Source organism: Babylonia areolata, chromosome 32, assembly GCF_041734735.1.
Source record: "Babylonia areolata isolate BAREFJ2019XMU chromosome 32, ASM4173473v1, whole genome shotgun sequence".
In the NCBI taxonomy this organism is placed as follows: Eukaryota; Metazoa; Mollusca; class Gastropoda; order Neogastropoda; family Buccinidae; genus Babylonia; species Babylonia areolata.
The window spans coordinates 6,125,465-6,136,009 of NC_134907.1; positions in this window are offsets into that span (position 1 = coordinate 6,125,465).

Sequence of the window (10,545 nt, forward strand, 5' to 3'; positions counted from 1 at the left end):
AGGGCGTTAGACTTCGAGCTCGTTTCTTTTGATCCTATGACACACGGGGTTGCCAACAGCCTCCCTGTAGAAGAAATGCCTGCCATGACAGACAACACACGTATGTCAGCTGGAGCGGCCACCAGGCCTGACGTTGTTGTTCTGTGGACATACTCTGTGCTGTTATCAGGGATTAGGTGCGTTGTCAAGTGTTACAGATTTAATCAATTGTATTGCAAATTCCTTGCAAGTGATCAAGAAATTCATGGAGGGCTTTGAGGAGGTCGACAGGAGATGTCTGACTGTTCATTCTTCTTACCCTCACAATAAAAACCAACACGTATGTACCATAAACATCTTTCCACAGTTCTAGGGTGACGTGCGTGTGTGTGTGTGTGTGTGTGTGTGTGTGTGTGTGTGTGTGTGTGTGTGTGTGTGTGTGTGTGTGTGTGTGTGTGTGAGAGAGAGAGAGAGAGAGAGAGAGAGAGAGAGAGAGAGAGAGAGAGAGTATTCCAGCACATGGAAATGCCATTCCGTAACAAATCATCATTTTCATTTCGCTGCCTCAACGTCCTCACTGTTTCAGTAGTGCCATGTCCTTCTGTTGAGCCCAGACCTCCACACACATCCAGCATCGTGTGCCGCAGTCCCCTGCCGGCAGTCCCCTGTTCACTTTCTTTGATTCCATTCATGGCAGGCAACAGAAGAAAAAAATGATCTTTTCTTCTTTGCCAATAGAAGTGCCGAGTATTGCATGATTAATGGCAGAAATGACAGACAGGATAGATCACAACCAAGCCGCGTTGTCCCTAACATGAATGGATCTCCACAGCAAAATTGTCATCATGATCATCCTCACCAATCATCATAAAACGGAAAGAAAGTTCCAGATTGTGCGGCCTTTGATGTCATGCTCCTATAGTGACAATAGTTTGGAGTTCTCCATTTCCAAGGTTTTGGTGAGCTTGTGTCCAAGTTTCCGGTATTGGCAGAATCATCCAAGAACCGTCGCTGGATTTATGTGTCGGCAGTCTCCATTCAGAGACAAACTCACCCAGGCCAGCTCCGCCACTGAGCGATTATTGTCGTCAGTACAGGGCTATTGAAGGTGGTGTTCTAGGAATGTTCAACACGAACAGGCACCACTGAAGTGATCCAGCAGCAGCGCAGGGTCTTCTCCAGTGTGTGGTCTCATCACAACCTGACACTGATAGTTCTCTGTGGACTGCTGGAACTGGGACTGCGGCTGAAAAAGCAGGGGAGGAGAGGGGAGTGGGGGGGGGGGAGGAGAGGAGGGGGGAGTGTCTTAGTATTGGGGAATTCGAGAAGAGCCCAAAATATAAAAACAGACTGAAAAATGATTAAAACAAAAGAAGCCTGCCTCTGTGTCTGGGTGTGAGGCAGCACTGTGATCACCCACCCCATACAGCACTGTGATCACCCACCCCATACAGCACTGTGATCACCCACCCCATACAGCACTCTGATCACCCACCCCATACAGCACTCTGATCACCCACCCCATACAGCACTCTGATCACCCACCCCATACAGCACTGTGATCACCCACCCCATACAGCACTCTGATCACCCACCCCATACAGCACTCTGATCACCCACCCCATACAGCACTGTGATCACCCACCCCATACAGCACTGTGATCACCCACCCCATACAGCACTGTGATCACCCACCCCATACAGCACTGTGATCACCCACCCCATACAGCACTCTGATCACCCACCCCATACAGCACTCTGATCACCCACCCCATACAGCACTGTGATCACCCACCCCATACAGCACACTGATCACCCACCCCATACAGCACTGTGATCACCCACCCCATACAGCACTCTGATCACCCACCCCATGATCACCCACCCCATGATCACCCACCCCATGCAGCACTCTGATCACCCACCCCATGATCACCCACCCCATGCAGCACTCTGATCACCCACCCCATACAGCACTCTCTGATCACCCACCCCATGATCACCCACCCCATGCAGCACTCTGATCACCCACCCCATACAGCACTCTCTGATCACCCACCCCATACAGCACCATGATCACCCACCCCATACAGCACTGTGATCACCCACCCCATGCAGCACCGTGATCACCCACCCCATACAGCACCATGATCACCCACCCCATAGAGCACTGTGATCACCCACCCCATACAGCACTGTGATCACCCACCCCATGCAGCACTGTGATCACCCACCCCACACAGCACTCTGATCACCCACCCCATACAGCACCATGATCACCCACCCCATACAGCACCATGATCACCCACCCCATACAGCACTGTGATCACCCACCCCATACAGCACTGTGATCACCCACCCCATACAGCACTCTGATCACCCACCCCATGCAGCATCACCCAACCCATGCAGCATCACCCACCCCATGCAGCATCACCCACCCCATGCAGCACTCTGATCACCCACCCCATGCAGCACTCTGATCACCCACCCCATACAGCACCATGATCACCCACCCCATGCAGCACTCTGATCACCCACCCCATGCAGCACTCTGATCACCCACCCCATACAGCACTGTGATCACCCACCCCATACAGCACTGTGATCACCCACCCCATACAGCACTCTGATCACCCACCCCATACAGCACTCTGATCACCCACCCCATACAGCACCATGATCACCCACCCCATACAGCACTCTGATCACCCACCCCATACAGCACCATGATCACCCACCCCATACAGCACTCTGATCACCAACCCCATACAGCACCATGATCACCCACCCCATGCAGCATCACCCACCCCATACAGCACCATGATCACCCACCCCATACAGCACTCTGATCACCCACCCCATGCAGCACTCTGATCACCCACCCCATACAGCACCATGATCACCCACCCCATACAGCACTGTGATCACCCACCCCATGCAGCACTCTGATCACCCACCCCATGCAGCACATCGTGGTGTCTGAACAGCAGATGGCGCAGCGGCAGGATGACGCCATAGGCCCAATCCTGGAAGTGAAGAAAATGGAATCCAGACATTTACCGAGTGGACCTCCACCACAGTCGGTTTTAACTCTCTCCATACGAACGGCGAAAGAGACGACGTTAACAGCGTTTCAGCCCAATTACCATCATCAAAATATTGCAAGCGGAAGGCTCTTATACTGAAGAGGTGAATGTTGACAAAGAATACCACAATTCTGACGACGGAAGCTAAAGGTTGGGTCATTCAGACACCCACTGGACATCCGAGGGGTCTGTGTAGAGGAGAAGAGAGGACTGGTCGTACTGAGTGAGTTAAAGAGGCAGTTTGACACAGTGAATATCAATGGTCTGGTGTGGACCATGACAAATCGCGAAGATGGAACGTCAAGAGGACAGCTCGTCCTCCCGGAGAAGTTCCGACCAAAAGTAGTGGACCTGCTCCATGATGACATGGGACAGACACACGGGAGTGGAGAAGACGACAGTGTTGCTTCAACAAACGCAAAGTTTCAGTTTCAGTTTCAGTAGCTCAAGGAGGCGTCACTGCGTTCGGACAAATCCATATACGCTACACCACATCTGCCAAGCAGATGCCTGACCAGCAGCGTAACCCAACGCGCTTAGTCAGGCCTTGAGGAAAAAAAAGGTGAATAAATAATAGATAAGCTTACACAAATAAATAAATAAATAAATAAATAAATAAGTAAATAAATAACTATAATTTTAAAAAAAAGAAAAAAAAAGGTAGTAGTAAGAAAAAAAAATAACAATAATAAATAAATAAGATAACAATGATGATAAATAAGCAAATAGATGTAAAACATGAAGACACACATTCACATATACACCCACACATGCATAACAGATATGCACCGAACATGCAGTTTCACAGATATGAAAGCACAGTAAACGAAACGCAAAGTGACACAGAGATGGATGTGCATCAGAGACAAAGCACCGTCACGCCACACACTGGGCCCAGTGCCGGTCATTCCCACTGTCCCTCCCTTCCATTCAAAACGTGCTGTTCCCATCCAGGCTGATCACTTGATTGGGATGTGGGTGTACCGGGACGGAGAGAGAGAGAGAGAGTGTGGGTGCGGTTGCCTCTGTGTGTGTGTGTGTGTGTGTGGTGTGTGTGTGTATGTGTGTGTGTTATACGAGTGCGTTTGTTCGCGCGTGCGCATCCACATTTGTATGTGTGTGTGTGTGTGTGTGTGTGTGTGTTATGCGTGTGCGTGTGTGCGCGCGTGCGTACCCCAATTGCGTGCGTGCGTGCGTGCGTGTGTGTGTGTGTGTGTGTGTGTGTGTGTGTGTGTGTGTGCCTGCGCGCGCGCGTGCGCGCGTGTGTGTGATATGTTGCTTGTTAGCATTTTGAGTTATACATCATACCGTATTATTATTTCTGACATCTCATTACTTTTTGCTGATACTGTAAAGCGCTTTGAGCGTTGGAAGGTGCTATATTAATTTCCATTATTATCATTATAATTATTTTCATTGTTATTATTATTATCATGATTATTAATATTAGGTCCACTTCTTTGCGTGAGCTGTGCTTGACTGTATGTATACGGTGTACACATATGTATGTGTACACAAATACATACATGTGTATGAGTGTGTATCTGTGTGTGTTCGTACGTGTGTGTGTGTGTGTGTGTGTGTGTGTGTGTGTGTGTGTGTATGCCCATGAGAGCAGCAGCTATGTACAAAATATATATGTTAAAATGTATGTATGCAGTGTGTGTGTGTGTGTGTGTGTGTGTGTGTGTGTGTGTGTGTGTGTGTGTGTGTGTGTGTGTGTGTGACACAAACACACATACACATGCACACATACACAAACAGCCACACAGCCAGCCACACAGACACAAACACACATACACAGACACAGACACACACAGACACAAACACACATACACAGACACAGACAGACACACACACACATACGCACGCACGCACGCACATGGAGGAAGAAAGAGAAGCAAGAAAAACACGCACAGAAAGACAATCACAGACAGGGAGAAAGTGAGAGACAGACGAGACAGACACAGAGACGCAGTGAGACAGAACAGACACAGAGACAAGCGACAGAGCAGACACAGAGACAGACAAGAGACAGAGACAGAAAAGCGGAGAAAGGAGAGACAGACACAGAGACAGAACAGACACAGACAAGACGCACAAGTAGGGACAGAGACAGACACAGAGAGACCAGGACAGAGACAGACACAAAGACAGGACAGAGACAGACACAGAGACACGTGACAGAGACAGACACAGAGACAGCGACAGAGGAGAGACAGAAGACAGGAACAGAGACAGAACAGACAGGGAGAAAGTGAGAGACAGACACAGAGACAGTGAGAACAGACACAGAGACAGGACACGACAGACAACAGAAGACAAGAACAAGACAGACAAACAGAGAGAGACACAGTAGGACAGTGACAGAGACAGACACAAAGACAGGACAGAGACAGACACAGAGACAGACACAGAGACAGTGACAGAAACAGACACAGAGACAAAGACAATGACAGAAACAGACACAGAGGCAGACACAAAGACAAGACGAAAACAGACACAGAGACAGACACAAAGACAGAGACAGAAAGAGACACAGACACAAAGACAGTGACAGACACAGACACAAAGAGAGACACAAAGACAGCGACAGAGACAGACACAAAGACAGTGACAGAGACAGACACAGAGACAGTGACAGAGACAGACACAGTGACAGACACAGAGACAGACACAGAGACAGACACAAAGACATTGACAGAGACAGACACAAAGACAGTGACAGAAACAGACACAAAGACAGTGACAGAGAGAGACACAGAGACAGACACAAAGACATTGACAGAGACAGACACAAAGACAGTGACAGAAACAGACACAAAGACAGTGACAGAGAGAGACACAGAGACAGACACAAAGACAGTGACAGAGACAGACACAGAGACAGACACAAAGACATTGACAGAGACAGACACAGAGACAGTGACAGAGACAGACACAAAGACATTGACAGAGACAGACACAAAGACAGTGACAGAAACAGACACAGAGACAGACACAAAGACAGTGACAGAAACAGACACAGAGACAAAGACATTGACAGAGACAGACACAGAGACAGTGACAGAGACAGACACACAGAGACAGACACAAAGACAGTGACAGAAACAGACACAGAGACAGACACAGAGACAGACACAAAGACAGAGACAGAGACAGACACAAAGAGACAGACACACAGAGACAGAGACAAAGACAGTGACAGAAACAGACACAGAGACAGACACAAAGACAGTGACAGAAACAGACACAGAGACAGATATATTCCACGCGTAATTGACAGGCAGATTTTTGATTTCAGTGTTTTAATTAATTTGAGCTTTCTCCTTGAGTCAAGCCAGGGACATCAAAAGGAATCCCAGCCACTCCCTCCCCTCACACCTTGTGTTCCGCCAGCCACCCACACTGTGTCACGTGAAGTGGCCACTGCAGGGTTTTCACCTCCACACGGAAGCGGCCAAGTTGAGCACTGATTGACAGTGAGTTATTCCCGTGTGTCAAGACAGACACAAAGACAGTGACAGAAACAGGCACACAGAGACAGACACAAAGACAGAGACAGAGACAGACACACAGAGACAGACACAGAGGACAGTGACAGAAACAGACACACAGAGACAGACACAAGACAGAGACAGAACAGACACAGAGACAGTGACAGAGACAGATAGTGACAGAAAGAGACACAAAGACAATGACAGAGACAGACCACACAGACACAGACACAAAGACAGTGACAGAAACAGACGCACATAGACAGACACAAAGACAGAGACAGAAACAGTGACACAGAGACAGACACAAAGACAGTGACAGAAACAGACACAGAGACAGACACAAAGACAGTGACAGAGACAGACACAAAGACAGTGACAGAGACAGACACAGAGACAGACACAAAGACAGTGACAGAGACAGACACAAAGACAGTGACAGAGACAGACACAGAGACAGACACAAAGACAGTGACAGAGACAGACACAAAGACAGTGACAGAAACAGACACAGAGACAAAGACATTGACAGAGACAGACACAGAGACAGTGACAGAGACAGACACACAGAGACAGACACAAAGACAGTGACAGAGACAGACACAGAGAGACAGACACAAAGACATTGATAGAAACTGACACAGAGACAGACAAACAAAGACAGTGACAGAAACAGACACAGAGATATATTCCACGCATAACTGACAGGCAGATTTTTGATTTCAGTGTTTTAATTAATTTGAGCTTTCTCCTTGAGTCAAGCTAAGGACATCAAAAGGAAACCCAGCCACCCCCTCCCCCACCCTTCACCCCCACCCCCACCCCTCCACCCAGCACCCACACCTTGTGTTCCGCCAGCCACCCACACTGCGTCACGTGAAGTGGCCACTGCAGGGTTTTCACCTCCACACGGAAGCGGCCAAGTTGAGCACTGATTGACAGTGAGTTATATCCTCGTGTGTCGAGACAGACACAAAGACAGTGACAGAAACAGACACACAGAGACAGACACAAAGACAGAGACAGAAACAGACACACAGAGACAGACACAAAGACAGAGACAGAAACAGACACAGAGACAGTGACAGAGACAGAGACAGACACACAGAGACAGACACAAAGACAGAGACAGAAACAGACACAGAGACAGTGACAGAGACAGAGACAGACACACATAGACAGACACAAAGACAGAGACAGAAACAGACACACAGAGACAGACACAAAGACAGTGACAGAAACAGACACAGAGACAGTGACAGAGACAGATAGTGACAGAAAGAGACACAAAGACAGTGACAGAGACAGACACACAGAGACAGACACAAAGACAGTGACAGAAACAGACACAGAGACAGTGACAGAGACAGACACAGAGACAGACACAAAGACAGTGACAGAAACAGACACAGAGACAGATATATTCCACGCATAATTGACAGGCAGATTTTTGATTTCAGTGTTTTAATTAATTTGAGCTTTCTCCTTGAGTCAAGCCAGGGACGTCAAAAGGAATCCCAGGCACTCCCTCCCCCACCCTTCACCCCCACCCCCACCCCTCCACCCAGCACCCACACCTTGTGTTCCGCCAGCCACCCACACTGTGTCACGTGAAGTGGCCACTGCAGGGTTTTCACCTCCACACGGAAGCGGCCAAGTTGAGCACTGATTGACAGTGAGTTATATCCCCGTGTGGCGGGACGGCACAGCCACAGGCAGGGACAGGCATCAAAGGAGACCGAATCAGTCAGCACACACTGAACACACAGGTTGAAGTATTGTTATCTTATTTATTTATTTATTTATTATTGTTATTATTTCATTATTATTATTACTATTACTACTACCTTTAAAAAAAAAATTATTATTTATTTATTTATTTGTGTAAGCTTATCTATTATTTATTCACCCTTTTTTTAACATTATAATTATTATTCATTTATTTATTTATTTATTTGTGTAAGCTTATCTATTATTTATTCACCTTTTTTTTTCTTTCTTTTTTTTCCTCAAGGCCTGACTAAGCGCGTTGGGTTACGCTGCTGGTCAGGCATCTGCTTGGCAGATGTGGTGTAGCGTATATGGATTTGTCCGAACGCAGTGACGCCTCCTTGAGCCACTGATACTGAAACTGAAGTATGCTCTCTGTCTCTGTCTCCGTGTCTCTGTCTGTCTCTGTCTCTCTCCAGCTGAAGAAATGGATGTCTTGACATCATCAGTTCAGCGTCCTTATCTGAAAAAAACAAGCTGTCTTCTGTTGTTTTATGATTATGATCACAGCTTTCGCGATTGTTGAGATTTCTTAAGCGGGAAATATCCCCTTGTAACTTAACAGGGAGAAAGTTATACTGATGCTAATAGTAGCATTCATAATGATGGTGTTTGATGATGATGATGATGATGATGACGATATAAATAAAAATAACACAGGCGCAACAGCCGAGTGGTTAAAACGTCGGGTTCCTGGTTCGAATCTCGGTGACGGCGCAATATACATTGCATCAATTTCTCGATCAACAGAACATTCAGTCCTTTGTTTCAATGCTTTGTGATAACAAAACAAGCAACCAAGCAAAACACTTTCAGCATGACAGATGAATAGCAGGAACTTAAACCTCACAAAATATAGCGCTAGGAAAGTGATTTTAAAATGACAGTCACAGCATTTCCCAACCAGAAAGCAATAAAAGTAAATTGTGTGGCAGCTATTTCAATCATGTCTGTTGTGGATTCATCTTGCTAGAAATAACTGCCTGGATTCATGAACTTTTCTCTACCTCCCAAACAAATTATAAGGAAAACGGCTATTGCATCGCGATCACTGTTTTTGGTGCACCTCCATAATGTCTGGCAGTGACAGAGAAATTTGCTGAAGGATTCGCGGAGCGTGTTATCAGAGTTATAAAGCTATTAATTCCAAGATGAATGCCTGTCCTGGGAAGAAGAGGAGAAGAAATGATAAAGCAAATTTATTCACTGCTGTCTGATCCTAACTCATCGATGTAATGAACAGTGTTGGTGGTGTTTGTTTTCTGTGAGAGTTTGTTGATTTTTCTTAATGTTTTTCCTCTTTCCTTTTTTGATATCACTTTGGTGATATATATATGGAGCGATGGCCTAGAGGTAACGCATCCGCCTAGGAAGCGAGAGAATCTGAGAGCGCTGGTTCGAATCGCGGCTCAGCCGCCGATATTTTCTGCCCCTCCCCTAGACCTTGAGTGGTGGTCTGGACGTTAGTCAGTCGCACGAGACCGATAAACCGAGCTCCCGCGTGCAGCATGCACTTAGTGCACGTAAAAGAACCCACGGCAACAAAAGGGTTGTTCCTGGCAAGCTTCTGTAGAAAAATCCACTTCGATAGGAAAAACAAAAAAAACTGCACGCAAGAAAAAATACAAAAAAAGGGTGGCACTGTAGTGTAGCCACGCACTCTCCCTGGGGAGAGCAGCCCGAATTTCACACAGAGAGATCTGTTGTGATAAAAAGAGAAATACAAATACAAATATATATATATATATATATATATATATATATATATATATATATATATATATATATCTTGGAAAATGAAATAGAAAGAGAGAGAGAGAGAGAGAGAGAGAGAGAGAGAGAGAGAGAGAGATTGTGTTTAAGATACCAGCGTTAAAAATACCAGCAAATTTAGCACTTGATCTCTCTCTCTCTCTCTCTCTCTCTCTCTCTCTCTGTGTGTGTGTGTGTGTGGCAAAGTCTGTTGATAGCATCTGATAAGGAAAGCTGTTGCAAAGAATTTGTCCATTTACTTACAAAAAGCATTTAAGTTACGATCTCAATCCCTTTGATGATTGTTTCACATTGTGCACGTGTATGTTTAATGATGTAGAAAAATCCACCCCTTCATAAAGGGCATGGCCTATATAAATAAATCATCCGAATCTCTCTCTCCCTGTTTTTTTTTTCTTTTTAATTAGGAAATATCGACGTTTGTTCTTTCCCCTCAT